The sequence below is a fragment of the Pelmatolapia mariae genome, linkage group LG12 (genome assembly GCF_036321145.2).
Source record: "Pelmatolapia mariae isolate MD_Pm_ZW linkage group LG12, Pm_UMD_F_2, whole genome shotgun sequence".
Classification (NCBI taxonomy): domain Eukaryota; kingdom Metazoa; phylum Chordata; class Actinopteri; order Cichliformes; family Cichlidae; genus Pelmatolapia; species Pelmatolapia mariae.
In genome coordinates, this window is record NC_086237.1 from 12,246,380 (window position 1) to 12,261,891 (window position 15,512).

The 15,512-nt window shown below is 40.8% G+C and overlaps 1 protein-coding gene across 6 annotated transcripts in view; it reads right to left on the minus strand.

Moving 5' to 3' along the window:
* The window catches only part of arvcfb (ARVCF delta catenin family member b), a 256,754-nt gene that overhangs the window by 192,294 nt on the left and 48,948 nt on the right, over nucleotides 1-15,512 (minus strand). For all 6 annotated transcript variants that reach the window (XM_063488912.1, XM_063488911.1, XM_063488910.1 and 3 more), the window contains exon 2: nucleotides 10,473-10,557. The gene's annotated coding sequence lies outside the window, so the exon portion shown is untranslated. The remainder of the gene's footprint in view (nucleotides 1-10,472; nucleotides 10,558-15,512) is intronic.

The following is a 15,512-nucleotide window of genomic DNA, read 5'->3' on the forward strand; positions in this document are numbered from 1 at the left end:
GATTTTCTATATATACATATATTTGCATGGCAAAATGATCTCTTTATTATAGGCTGTATGTGGGAGGAGAAGCCTCCGGTCAGAGGTCTGTGCTGAGCTTCTTGTAGCTGCTGTCTAATCTACCATCACCTCCCTTAAACAGCATGTGCACAGCTTCACTCCAATGCTGCGTCCTTGAAAGTGCGACTCTTGTAGAATGGAAAGAAGATGGAAAAGAGGCAGAATGGAGCAGAGGAGGGAGCAGAGGAGGGACGGGCAGAGGAATTATTCAAACGACGGTTAGATTTGTAGCACCAAAAAGCTCCTCATTAGCATAACTTCAAAACCTCACTGCTCCAATCTTAATAATACATGCGTTTTGAGTCTCTTCGTGAATCACCTCACACTCTGTAATACTGCTGTTTTTCTATTTGTTATGAGGCAATGGGATGTGGATTGTGTGGAGGAGAAAGGCAGGGAAAAAAAAACAAAAAAAACACACTCTTCCTCTACCCTCGCCTCGTGCATTGAGACGGTGGGACATCTTAATCTTTGGTTTATTAAACATGGCCTTGCGTCTTATCAGAGAGACAGACCAGTCATACCAATTAACATTCCAGCACAGGGTTTCTGCAGCAGGAGAACATCTCTCGTCCTTCCTCTCACACACAAATATAAACACACACTCACACAAACAGTATAGAACGAATGCTTGAACACATACAAAGACTGCAAAAAAAAAAAGTACATTTAAAAGATACGTAGAAATCACAGGGTTCAGCTCACAGAAGAGGGTGATACTTCAGTGTCAAGGCTACCATAACAAGAAACTATATAGCAGCGGGCTGTATCTGGAGATGACATGGGCAGAGTGAGGACAAAGATGTTTATTCTGGCCTGGATTCACCGGGTCATTCAGTCCACAAAGTAACAGCAGAAAAGGGAAACACACAGTGCTTAGGACTGCTAGTGATACAGAGACAAATAGTCTGAAGCTTTAAAGCAAAGATATTAAATCTTAGTGCATCACAATTCACATCTAACATTAGCAAGACACATGAGTAACAAGTGATAGCTATGCTAATATCATGTCAATTAAGTTAACCATCTGTATATACAGTCAAGTGACAAAGACATGAAATAGATCCAGTGAGTTGTAGAAGCATGTTTAGTAGAAATAACTTGAACCGATCATTTTCTGCATGATTTCTTTGTCATGCTGTTGGTGGAATTTTAGCCTCTATTTTTTACAACATTGCTTCATTTCATTGAGGTTTGTGGGCTTTCGTTTATGCACAAATCTCTTAAGGTCACGCCAGGTTGAGGTCTGGACTTTGACTCTGCCGATCCAACATCTCAGCCAATCTTTGTTTCTGCTGTAGATTTACTCCTGTGCTTGCAAGACCTAGCTTGTGGGCCAAACTTTAGCTGTTGGACAGATGGCCTCACATTTGACTTTAAGAATACAGAAAAGTTCATGGTTGATGAACAAGTGAGGTTCTGCGGCTGCAAAACAAGCCCAAGTCCTTACCCCTCCACCACCGTGATGTATGAGACTTTTGTGCTGATTTGCTGTGTTTGGTTTTCTCCAAATCTGAAACTGTACATCATGGTCAAACAACTCCAATCTGGTCCCCTCCAAAGGACACTGAAGTCTTGTGGTTTGTTCAACTTTGCAAACTTAAGCTGTGTTGCCGTGTCTTTTTAGAGACAACAGGTGTTCTCCTGGCAGGTCTTCCAAAAAAGCTATACTTGGTTAATCTTTTGTGCTGTCATGAATTTTAACACTGAAAATCTTATTTGAGGCCTGTAAAGACTGACATGTAGTTCTTTGTTTGTTTGTTTGTTTGGTTTTCTTTGCAGTTTCTTTGACAATTGCACAGTTTGACTTTAAGATGAATTTGCTGGGACCTCCACTCGGAAGATTGTGGCATTGTGAATGCTCCAGACCACAAATTCCCAAACTTCTGCTTTTATAGAGGTGCACACACTTGCTGCTGATCAATTACTCATGTACATTTGATTATCGCCACCGTAGAGTACTACTCTCTTAATTTCTTTAATTGTCAGTAATTGTCCCTATAATGGTCCATGATTCTACTTATTTACTGCTACGTTTCCTCAGACGACTATATCAGAATGACTTTGACAGTATGTCCACATTGAAAGGCATCCTTGCACAGATAAACAAAGCAGCGTTCATGGATGACTGTGCCAGCGTGTAGGTCAGCCAGCAAGTTGTTCTCATTACAGCAACTCCTTATTAGGTTAAACTGAACCAGAATTATCTTAAACTTAAAATCCAAAACCATGAGTTACATAGTGTATGATTGCAGTTATTGTATACTAACACACACTTATTTTAATTCACTTTCATCAGATTGGTTCAAGCATCTGATAAGTTTGCACATTCGATAATTTATATTTGCACCAAAACGACACCCTTAATAAATTAAATCATCATTTAAAAACTGCATTTTGCATTTATTGGGACTATTTTTGTCTAATTTGTTTGCTGATCTGAAACATTTATGTGTGAGAAATGTGCAAAAAACTAAGAAATCAGTAAGGGGGTAAATATTTTTTTCATGGTGCCGTATCTCATGTAACTGACTTTCTGAAGTGAGAATACGGTAACTTGACTTTTCCTCAGTGCAGCAGAATAACAACACAGCGAGCCTATTAATTCAGAGTCTCTCCTTTGGCACTTAAGAAGGAAAGGCTTTGGCCAATGTCCTCATATATCATTTTTTGTCATTTTTGTTGTAACAGGCAAAATGAAATTGCAGCATTAAAACAGAATTAAGGTCTCCGAAGGGCTGTAGCTATAATAGAGAATTCATATAAAGTGAAGGCTGTGCAGGCAAAAGAGGTCAAAGACTGATATAATGAATCTAATGAATGGCAAATTAAAACGAGGGTTTCTAAACACAATCCTTTGAAATTTAAGATGCTATTGGTGTTGATAATGGACTTATAAACTACCTTTTCTCTGCTGTCAAGAAGGAAATTTCTATGCAAAGCATAACAACGGACAATGTCACCAGATTCTTACCAAAGAGTGCAGAATGTATTTAGCAGAGTGACTAGTAACAAAAAAAGACCTGAAAGCTTTGTATGCTGCCAGTTGGGCCCATTACTGAAACTCTAAACTACACTATATGTGATAATAAAGCACTAAGCTCCACACAAAGCTACTACCAAATCTTTCCCTGACTCCGTCAGTGTGTGAGGCCGTGAGTGTGCAGTACCCATCAGCGAGGCATGAAGGACAACCAGTCGTACACACCACACAGGAGATCCCCGGATTAGTCATGCTCGCCAGCTCTCTGCTGCTGCTACCCTCTAATGCATCAACGCCCCGCATCCAAATACAGTCTCAAAACATCACAGCAAGGGCAGCATCACAGTGCTTCTACAACAGCTCTGTCACAGCTTGCGCTCATAGCTAATTATTGTTGCAATAACAGCTATCAACATGTATAAAGCATGTAAGGAGTGCCTGACAGTGTGTGGAAAATGCTTCACGGGGACATGAACATGTATTTTCTTACTAATAGGCATTGCAGTTGAGTTAAGCATTGGAACATCACAATGGTGAAGGTTGTTTACTCCGCCTTTTTAAAAGCCAAAATGCAGCTCTGTGGCTGTCAGTAAATGCTCTGCATGGCTGTAGGCTGAGTTTGGCTGAAGTATGATCTGGATATTACTGTTTCTGAGTGTGATTTATAGCTGTACTCTAGGTCTATACCACTACTAATCAACTAAACTGAGAAAACTCTGTGAAGCCTTACACCTTTTAACAGTGCTAACTACTGCAAACTGGTTAGCACCTCACAGAAAGAGGATTTGGCTTCAAATCTCCTGGTCGGCTGTCCTGGAGTTTACAAGTTCTCTCTCTGCCTTAGGTTTCCTGCAGAAAATCCCACTTGAACCTGATGCTCAGCACAAATCTTGCATCTAATTTGCAATGTTAAATAATTTGGAACAAATTACTGTACAAATTATGGCCAAATACTTATATTGCCGGAAGGTGTGTAACAAATCTGTTGACTTATTTGTGCTCCACCATTGAGCAGCTCTGCCATTAATACAGTGTTAAGTGAAGTGTGTACTGTTGCCTGCACACAGTGACAGCAGCATGGTTAGTTAGATGAGGAATTGAATTTTAACCAGCTGGAGTCACACAAGAGGAATGCATCAAGACAGCCATAAAACTGCAATAACATGTAGTCAGTCTGCTATTGCTTTGCAATTGACTGCGGTCAAATTGGCAACTGCATGCAATTTGCCACTGCAGAATACAAGCAGCTGGCAACCACTTGAGTCGAGGCTCCTATTGCAAAGAGACGCGCCATAGACGAGTTGCACTCATCAGTGCAGACTCAAATTGATTGCAATACAGTAGAAATCTGCGTTTACACATTAGATGGCAGTTTTTTGCAAAGGTCTGGCAATCACGCCACAGCCACTCCTCCAGTCAGGAGTTTGGTGGATGCTGGTTCCCCGGTTTCTCCATGTGTCAAAGTATCCTTGGGCAAGATATTAAACCCTAATGCATCCATCGAAGTTCGAGTGTGTGAATGTTAGTTGAAAGTGCTCAGGTATAGTTAAAAGCTTTGTGATTGGATGAATGAGACTTGTAGAAGTAGAAATTACTTTGAGTGTTCTAAATTGAGTAGAAAGGTGCTTTACAAGTACCAGTCCATTTACTATTCACCAATCTGTCTGAGAGTGACTGCAGTCAGTCTGAGTTGGACCGCGAGACAGGTTGCCTCCCATTAGATGACCTGTGCAATCACCTTAAGATCAACTACTCGCAATCAGTCTCTGATAGAAAAAAATAGTGCTATCACTGAGCAGTTACCAGTTTTTGCTAATCGCAAAGAGCTTGTGTTATTTTGACTATAGTGTGATGGAGCCATAATTCTCCATTTCAGATTTCGACATGGACACCAGGAATCCTTCTATGTTGTAGTCCTTTGAAGTATGCTTGAAGGGTACATTGGTAGTTTGTGCACTGTGAGATAAAGTTTCTGAAGAAGAGTAAGACAGCTTCACACTTACCATCTAAGGTGGAAATTTACTTTGCTGTGACACAAGCAAACACAAGCAGTCTCACAGAAAATGCCCAGTGGACTTAAGGTGTTGAAAGGACATGCATGAATGCTAATATTAATATACATCATCTTTTTGTGACACTTACTTTATAGCAGTTTCGTTAGTTTATAAATGAGTTGCCAGCTTCTCTGTTTAATGCTAGGCAGCTGATCACTAGTGAATTTAAAACTGTTAAACAAACCTTTAAGAGATGTTATCTCTGTTACCAAGAGTTCAAGGATAAAACTACAGCTGGAACATCTGAGAAATCAAAGACACAGACAACGGAGACATGTTCACTTCATGTACGTTCCCTGAAAACATAAGTGTAGTGTGTTAGCATGCTAACAAATTACAATAAGGTGATAAACATTTTGTTCTAGCATGCAGACATTATGGCATTTAATTCAGATAGGTAAAACCATGACTAGAGAAGAAATTTTAACACAGACGGGCTTTATCGTGACCTTTTTGCCAGCAGACTAAAGTTTTAAAAATTTCCATACAAATATCACAGAAGAAAAGCCCTGAGGGAACACTGTCACTTTTCACTGCAACACCATACAAAAATATGAAGCAAAGACACAAACTAAAGACAGCAGCCCTCCCGGGGTGGCACCATAATTTGTGACCATTTAATAAAACACCCACAATTGTCACCCAAGAAGCAGCCCACTGGAGATAAGTGCATGTTCTCTCTGGACTGCTCTGGAGGATGTAATTATTAGCGAAAGAAGCAGTAAACATATGTCTCAATGCTATACAAACCGACTAAAATGGAGCAGTTGGTCCCAAGGCATTTCCACAGTGTTATTAATGTGCTGCAGTGACAGAATGGGAATATAATAAATAGCATCAGGTTGAGTATGCAGTAGATACACAGAAATTTTGGCTCCAGCTAAACCCCACCACATTCATATTTTGGGATTCTGCAAATACGAGCTCTACACACCATCCATATCTTCAGCACCACACTAATTTTGTTCTGAAGTCAAACATACAATCATCTAAGAAGCCTGAAAAACCTCTTTTTTTTCACCGTCAAGTTCTCTGCCGCAGCTGAAATGTTGGAAATGGCATGTTATGAGTATGGTCAGCCTCATTACTGTGGTAAATGCAGACGCGAAGGCTTTATCATTACAACCTGTAATTTCCTAAAAAGATTGCACATTCAGCTGTGGACTCGAGTTGACTGCATGGCTGAAAACCCATTTCGCGCTCTGTCTCAACCAATTCATGGTGCCAGATCCAGTCATAAAAAGCTCCTCTCACTTGCCGTACATTAACTTATTAAAGTCATCTTTCGTCAGACCATTAATATGCCTCCAGTGCATAAAATGATTAACAGTGGCTTCAGTCTAGTTCTGGCATTGAATGAATCAAAGTGTGCAATAAACATTATTTGAACACTTCCTGAAGCGGAGGGGAGAGGATGTCAAGAAATCATTTCAGTAACAACATGGAATAAGTGTCACTTGGGCTAGCAGTTCTCTTGAGCAATCGTTCTTATTAATCATCCATCCATTCGCTTCCGCTTATCCTCTTCAGGGTCATGTAAAAAAGAAATCTAATGTGAAAGAAGCACAAATAAACGTGAGAGTGGGTTTCATAAAAAGCACGATTACCTCTAATAAATACTCCTCTATCTCAATTCTTTGGAAAACGGACCATACTGGGAATACTGGCCTGTGGGCCAGCAGTTGCTCTTCCTTCAGATAAAAACAAAACACCAGATTCGCAAAGGTGTCAGTGTGAAAGAGACAAAAAGATGGGGGGGGGAGCACAAGTGAGAAAGCTGTTGAGTTCAGGCTGTGGGCCTGTTGGCCCTTAGAGATGTGCTGTGTGACTGCTGGCTGAGGCTGTCTTATTAAAAGTCCTCCTCTGCACATTCAACAGCACTGTCAAAAAAAGAAACTTCAAAACTTTGTTGAAACAGTTGCTGAATTCAAGGACAGAGCTGAGCCAACTTATAATGTCTGTCATAAGCATGGATTTTAAGCTCAATACTTAGCTCCGCCAGATACCACTAAAAGAGAAGGAACCCTTTGACTCTGCACTGATTGGACAGGTATTTGCGAGGCTTATTCTCTTTCCCAGCCACCTATTTTTAGTTACTATGCTGTACTAGTATACATAAAGCTAACTAAGCAGTATACAAGCAATGTAAATCATCTCCAGGGGCAACATAAACAATATATGCATTAAGCCATAGTCACACAGGCCTAATGACTCATCAGACACCATCTGGTCACCACAGGTTAAGAGGGAAAATTTGGAATTCCCAACTCATCGACGAGCAGTTGCTGACTGAAACTGGTCTCAAAGAGAAAAGCAACTCAGGGTTTAGTATCTTGGCCAAGGATACTTTGGAGACTGGGGATTGAACTACCAACCATCTGATTAGTAGATGACCTGCTCTTCCTAACGAGTGACAGCCACCCTGCTTTTTGAGATTGTTTAGCCTACGCCACCTCGTCAGACAAGTTCAATTTAAGTGATTCATCGATTCAACGGGTCTGACAGTAATCAGGCCCGGGTGTGGCTAGTGTAACTGAACTCAGATTTCCCCAAAAAATGTGATTATCAATTCTGTTGATTTGTGATTTGTGGTTTCTACTGTTGCACTTTGTAGTAGAAACATTGACAAGGTCATACATATTCAGGGATACAATGATTTTGTTTTCAAAAGTTTAAATTAATCATGGAGTCCTACATATAGAAATAACTAAATTCCCAAAGCTCAAGATCCATTGAAGTTGCATGTTTATTTGGCCCATAGTCAGACCTCTTCAAATATTTAGTTACCAAGTAGATGTTTCAAAGAAAATGAGAAACACCTGAGAAGGTGGTAAATGACTAAAACACTCTAAACACTCTAATCAGTTAATTACTAAACTCAACAACCTATTTCCATGTAACTTTCCATTCTCGATGTGTAATGTACCAACGATTTGTCACATCCCGAGGCGTCCATGGGAACGCGAAAGATAACCTTCCGTGTTCCTATGATATGCGCCGGACTGTGGCTGAAATCCAGTAGAATGACGTTCCTGGTGGTAACACACATTCCAGCCATGTATTCCAGCCCTAACCCTAACCTTAATCCTAACCCTAACCACAACCTTAATCATATTAGATAGTGTTTTCCAAAGCGATTCATGATGAGTATGTAAAATAAATGTACATGTGTAGATTGAGTCCAAATGGTTCTCATGTTTCCTCCTTTTTCCGAACGCGTAACATAGGAACGTGTTGGGTTACCAACGACTTTTCACATAGCGTAATATGTTACGCTTTGGGAGTGAAACGTGTGTAAAACTGAAGAGGCAGTGCTACATGAAACAGTAGCATCTACCTGCTTGTGATACAACAACATTTATAGAGTTGCAGAAAGTCTACAGACCGCAAATGAAAATGCTCTTCAGCCTTTTCCAAACCACAAATTCAAAAAAATTCCACATTATGAAGTTATCATTACAATATTAACATTACCGCATTATCATTACATTATTATAGTCTCACTTTTCTGCCATACACCAAAGTTTAAATCACAGAGCTCAGGTCTGGACAAGTCAATTAGTCCACACAAGTCATACACGAACAGTGACAGGGTACCGTAATTGGCCCCATGCCAGCAGATTAATATGTGGTCCTTTACTACTAAAATGGCCTTGCTTAGTGAAGCTCCAGAGAATTAATTAAACCGATGCCATTTTGAGGAGCCAAGGACTTCAGGATAAAATGACCTTGATATGAAAATGGGTCTTACAGACAGATAACTACACTGTCCTTATGTCAGTCCACTTAACCTTCTCAGCCCTGCATTTATTCTGCAAGTGTTACATGGTGAACCTGTTGTACGCTGACATCCTCTTCAGGTATGGCAAGGGCTGAGGTGGACATTATTTATAACTGAAGACCAAATGCTTTAGTTTTACTAAGAAAGGTCACACTGAACTTGTTATTTACAAAGAAAAATCTCACTGCATCAGTTTTTATCCCGCGGCCATCACACAAGCTTTCCATAAACACAAATGAGAAGTTTCGTGTCGGCTGCCAGTAACAAACAAGAATAAGAGATTAAACGGCACAAGATGCACTCGATTATTTTAGTTGCTATGCAACTATAAAAAAGCAGTGCATGAACTGGAGGGTGCTTAAGGAGCAACTGAGTGTGTGTCCCTGATTTGACCTCTTTTGAAACCAATCTGCGATAAACAGTGGGTCCACAGATGGTCAGTTATTACCACCTGCATAAATAATAAAGGAAAAGGTTTTTAGCACTTAAAGAGAGGGACAAAAATGAAACATTAAATCTGAAAAATAAACACTTCGCCCCTCTGTAGGAATTCTAAAATGATATGATACTGAGGTATCATTGAGTGGTTCTCTCCCAGCAGTCTGTTCCTGCCTCTCAGGGGAATAGTAGAAAAGGTACCAATTGAGGCAGAACCATAGCTCCAGGGGGCAGTGGAGGTGGCTTAAAATCTCCTGCCAGTGCTTTCAATACCGGATGCCAGAGCCTGGTTGACTTTACGATTTTGCGTAATTTTGTTTTTGGCTAGTCTTTATATCTTCTTCTTTTCAGGTCTTAAAGCTGGTCTCTCATCTGAAGCCAGGATAAAACTCCTAGTTGAGGTGGGCAAACACAGCTCCGGTGATGTACTGCTCCCCCAAGAACAGCCAGTGCAATAGCTCAATCCCATTAAAAAAGAAGTACAAGATCAAGACAGAAACAAAACATGACCTGGACTTGGGATATACTTTGTATTCATTCACACTACACAAATGACCCGTTTCAGCTGCCAGAAGCAAGATTAACCACAGTATCAAAATGGAACAACAGACGGTTGCTACTCAGTGTTCGAGTAAATCAGCGACTCAACAGAGTCCTCTTTTCAGAGTTAGCAAAGAAAGTCTGACCAATTTTTTTCTCTTCACTTCTTTTTTTTGTGGGGAAGGGGATCTTAACTTCCACAAATAGGTTCAACTTCAGTTTACAGCTCCTAGGAAACCAACACCAAGGGCTTAATTGTTTGTCAACTGCCAACAAGGCATTACTGTATCTATCTGAAACAAGAACATCAGTACGTTAGAATACTCAAAAAAAGGCTGTCAAAGGGAGTACTCGTAGCATTTTACTAAGATCTATTCAAGAAAGCTAACTAAGAGGAGATATTTTGTCTGTTCCTGTATAAAAGTGCAGCCCTACAGACCTGGCAGACAAAAGAAGTGTCAGCAACTTGGATGACCCAAACTTTAAATTAGCTACATAAACTGCTTCTTTGATTCTGTAGATGCACTTTAACACAGTCTCATAACGTGTGCTGCACCTGTTGAAACCTCTGACAACAACATATATTACAACTGGATTGCCAATAGCATGAACTCACCTTTGGCTGTGGCGATAGACCCATACAAATATCAGAGCAGGCTGACATTTATCAGAGCAGAGTCACAACTCTTGGGCTGCTGTACCTGAAAAACAGATTAAAGACATTTCAGAATTGTTTGAGGACTAGACAAAGAGGATGAATTTACAAGAATAAATCCAAAAATATGGTTTCACCTAAAAGGGGACAGATAGCATCTATATATAAACCCATAAAGAGTATGGGTATGTTTCCAAGCAAAGACTTCTTCTTAATATCTTAGATATTGTGGTTGGTAGGCCACAGTTACTGCAGAGAATATTTCATGACTTAAGTTACTGCAAGAACTAGAAGAAGGAACTGCTGTACAGTCAAGAAAAGGGATAGCTATCATTCTATCATCTATCATATAGAGATTGTACAGTCATGTGTAAAACAAAGTCCTCACATGACTCTATGCAGTCAAAGACAGACGGTAAACTCTACAAAGCCAGACGTTTTGAACGTTTGTAGTCTGGATCATTTAGGCGTGTGTTAACACCAAGGCAAAGACAGATGCCAAAGACATCAGCAATGACCTGAGAGAAGCAATTATTGCTGTCCATCAATCTAGAAAGTGATATGACGCCACCTCCAAACATTTTGAAGTCCATCATTCTATAGCAAGAAATTTATTCACAAGTGCAAAACATTCTAATCTCCCAGGAGTGAAATTCCCAGCTAATTCAGCCCCAGAAAAACAAAAAACTGAATCTCAGACTCTACAAGCATTAGGTAAAAGTTGTGTATAATGTTACAATTAGAAAAAGACAGAACAAATATGGCTGGTTTGGAAGAGTTGCCAAGAGAGAACATATTCTCTCTAAAGAAAACATGGCAGCACAGCTTAATTTTGTAAAGCTGCACCTAAACAAACCATCCGACTTCTGGAACACACTCCGTTGGACAGACCAGACCAAAGTAGATATTTGCTTGCCCAAAACTGGGTCTTACAACAGGACAATGATGCATAAATGAATAACCTCAAACCTCAATGAAGTGAGTCGGTGCTGTAAAGGAGAGTGGGCTAAAATTCCTTCACAATGATGTAATCAAAGCTGATAAAGTCATACAACTTCAAGTTATTGTTTCTAAAGTTAGAACCGGAAAACTGAATCATGGAGTGCACTTAGTTTTTCCTGTGAGCTTTCTTTTTCCCATGGCAGTATTGGTCACCTCAGATTGGACCTTCACAGATATCTCTATCTGCATTTCCACGGTTGCATCAGAAGAACTTTGCCATTGGCTGATGTAATGATATGAGAACGACGTGCCACGGCATTTGGTTGGGCTCCACTCAATGATCAATGTGCAACTGTAGTTCTCTGTGCATTTTTATCAACCGAGTCATAATAAGGTTTTTGCCTTATGCATCAAAAGGGTGAAATACTGCTCACTTGCATTTTTCATTTACATGCAGTCCTGAATGTAGCCTGACACATAATCATTTTTTGTATGTACCTCCCAATGCTGCAATATTTCATTTCAAAGTGACACCCCACCCAAATCTCACATCTGTTGGCTCATATCCAGAAGCTGCTGATTAAAGTCCTTCTAGTCAGTTTCCCTGGTCAGATATGCAACAGTAATAACATCAACATGTCTCCTAGCGGTGCAAAGAAAAGAGACAGAATGTCAGTGTTGATCTGCAGGTATCAGATTTAAACTATTCAATCAATAATGCCTGCCACTCTCCCACTAGTCTCAACAGGAAGGCTGCTGAAGCACCTTTGTGTTAGAAGCACACAGCGGGTATAAGGGGGAGACAGACAGCAGCATGGAGTGGTGAGGCTCATGTCTGTTTGGTCAGAGGGGTCAGACTGTGACAAGATGCTGACACAGAGGAGGATACAGCTGGGAACCTGACATACCTCTCCATCCTTCCCCTTCTAGTCTCCTCTCACTCTGAGCTCTTTAATTTGCTCAGCCTTCCACCCCTGTGTAGATTACTGGAATGTTACAGTAAATTAGCCAGCGTGCTTCTGCTCTTCTCATTTAGATCCTGTCTTTGAACTTCTACAAAGTCATAATAAACAATCCTAAAAATTTTTTGGTGCACTGCAGAGAAACAGAGGCACATCCAAACATTAAACATTTTCAGCAAATAGCACAAACCTGTCTTGTTGAGACTGTGACGACATTTACAATTCCTGGGAGGGCTGCAAAGGAGAACTGACAGGAGCGCTTGCAAGCGGCGGCCTCATTCACTGGTACTGCTCGTTCTGCAGGATCTTTTATGTGACACCATTACAGCTGGAGATTTTTTTTTCTTTATTTTGTTTTGGGGGTTTTTTAACAAAGGGGATGATTCACTACTTTATGAAAAGAACAAAAAAAATGTTCAACAGAGCAGGAAAATAAAGACTTAAACTTCCTTTTCAAAAGCCCCGAGGGGCAGATTAGCTAGAAACAACGGCATCACGGAAAATGGATCCAACAATCAGCAGCAGCACTGGGCTGAGTCATAATTTATTACTCGTGCACGCTGCACGGTAGCGTCTGTTAGTGTGAGTCTCAACACTGGGCATCACACTCAAAATAGATTCAAGAAACTGGAGCTGGGAGACTGATCACATTACAGCATTGTTGGGCTTATACGACAGCACATGACATCTTTGACAGTATCTGGGTGGTGTTGTTTCTTTTTATTGTTGGTGGAATAGTGTCTGGTGCTCGTGTATCATTGGCCTGGAATCACTGCCTTTGCAAAGCAACAGCTTGCTATTGAAAAAAAAAGCTGTCATCTTTAACCACATGAATAAAGCAAGGTCCCTGTAGTACTCAGGTTTTAATGAGCAAAAAAATACATATGCACGAGGCCTTTGACTTGTGATAACAACAGGGAATGTAGTTCTATTTCAGTGACTTAAAGTGGTCAACAAAACTCAACCCTGCCTGCTGTTTTTTTCCTATGTCACTTTCTCTCTCTCCTCTCTCTTTCTCACACTTTTCACACACAGAACACACACTGTAGTCACACAAGTGCAGCTTCTATAAATAGCAGGGAAAAGTAGGCGAGCGGGGGCTGGGAGTGGCTTTTACTGAGAATATGATCGATTAAAAAGCAATTTGCTCCTCCGCTTGGCCCCTTCACTCCTAAATGACAACCCCCAACCCCTCCCCCCTCCATATGATGCTGTCTTTCCATCCCCACCCCACGCGCACAACCTCTACTCCCAAGCCTAAGCCTCGGTCACAGTCTGATGGGCACCATGAAAGCGACCAGCCAGAAACATCTGAACAGCCCCTGCTGGTCTCAGAGAAAGTTGAAACTTTGTTCTAACATACAGAATATTTGAGCAAACTTAAACACAGGCAGGAGGACACACTAAAGGACACTTCTCTCCATAATCCATTTCACAAAATCCCTCTTTTGGTTCTGAGGTGCTATTTTCGCATATCGATTACTCCGGTCTGCACCGATCAGGAATAACACTATGACCACGTGCATAATATTATGATAGTTCCCCTTTTGCCTCCAAAACAGCCCTCACGCATCGAGGCATGGACCCCACTAGACCACTGAAGGTGTGTTGTGGTATCTGGCACCACCATCTGGCAACAGATACTTTAAGTTTGAAAGTTCAGGGGTTGGACCTCCATGAATAGGACTTGTTTGTCCAGCACATGCCACAGATGGTTGATTGGATTGAGATCTGAGGAATTTGGAGGCCAAACATGTTAAACATTTTGTCGTGCTCTGTAAAATGGCTGTGCATGGTCTACAACAACACTAAGATATGTGGGACGAGTCAAAGTGATATCCACATGGAAGGCAGGATCCGAAGTTTCTCAGCTGCCCAAAGCATCACAGTGCAGTCTGGTGCCAGGTATTCCCCAGGTAAGCAAGGCACCCAGCTATCCGTGTCATTTAAAAGGAAATGTGATTCATCAGAACAGGCCACCTTCTCCCTTTGCTCTGTGGTCCAATTCTGAGGCTCACGTGCCCGTTGTTTACGCTTTTGGCAGTGGACAGGGTTCAGCATGGGCACTCTGACTGGTCCGAGGTTATGCAGCCCCACACACAACAACCTGCGATGTCCTTTGTATTCTGAGACCTTTTTATCAGAACCAGTTCATCTCTTGGATTGGATCGTACAGGCCACTCCCCTCATGCATCATGACCCTGTCGCTGGTTCACCACTGGTCCTTCCATGCTTGTGACAGCATCCACCTCTCAGCAGAGCTGCAGTGTTAGCTTGCTGCACATGTCTTCTGGTTGACAGCAAAGAGAAAACAGCTCCTACATATAAATCTTCACATTGAAATTTGTAGATTTTTTTAAAGTAACCTGTTCATAATTTTTGCAAAGCGCAAATGCTGCAGAATGTTTTTGGATGCTCTTTATTTTCTGGCACCAGAAGGCAATCGAGAAACACGAACGGTTCACACCAAACCAAGTTAATTACTCTGTTTCAGGGTTCTCCTTCAGGTGCACTGCACTAACACCTGCTATGCTACAGTACAACACGCAGTTTATTAGACTGAATGGTGTAAAAGAAGATCTTCTTATGTCAGACTATGTCTATCCTCAGAATTAGAAACAAATATAACTTTAATAGATTCTTCTTGGGAGTGGACCAGCTCTCTCGAGAACTCATTTCACTCTTAAAATTACTTCTGAATAGGTTTCCAATCATTTGTTAAATCATTTAAAAAATGTTTTTTAGATTTCTAAAATTTAAAATGTGCTGCTTGTCAGTTTTCTGTGACAAACAAACAAACTTTGACCCTCTGAAAAATTATGATGTAATTTTACATTTCTAGGCTTTTTTACAATCTTCTTACATTTTACAGTTTAAATTATCTATCAGCTGGTTGTCGCGGAATAATCATTAAAAATTATGGTCTAAAGAGGCTGAACAGCATAGAGTCTGTAATACAATCCCTGGCTTTCACAAATACTATGTGTATGAGATCACCTGTTGGAAATAGCGGCAGGGGTGAAGATAAAATGGAAGAAGGGCATAGATGAGAACAGGCGAGGAGACTGTGTGGCCGGCTTTGGGGAACTGATCCATT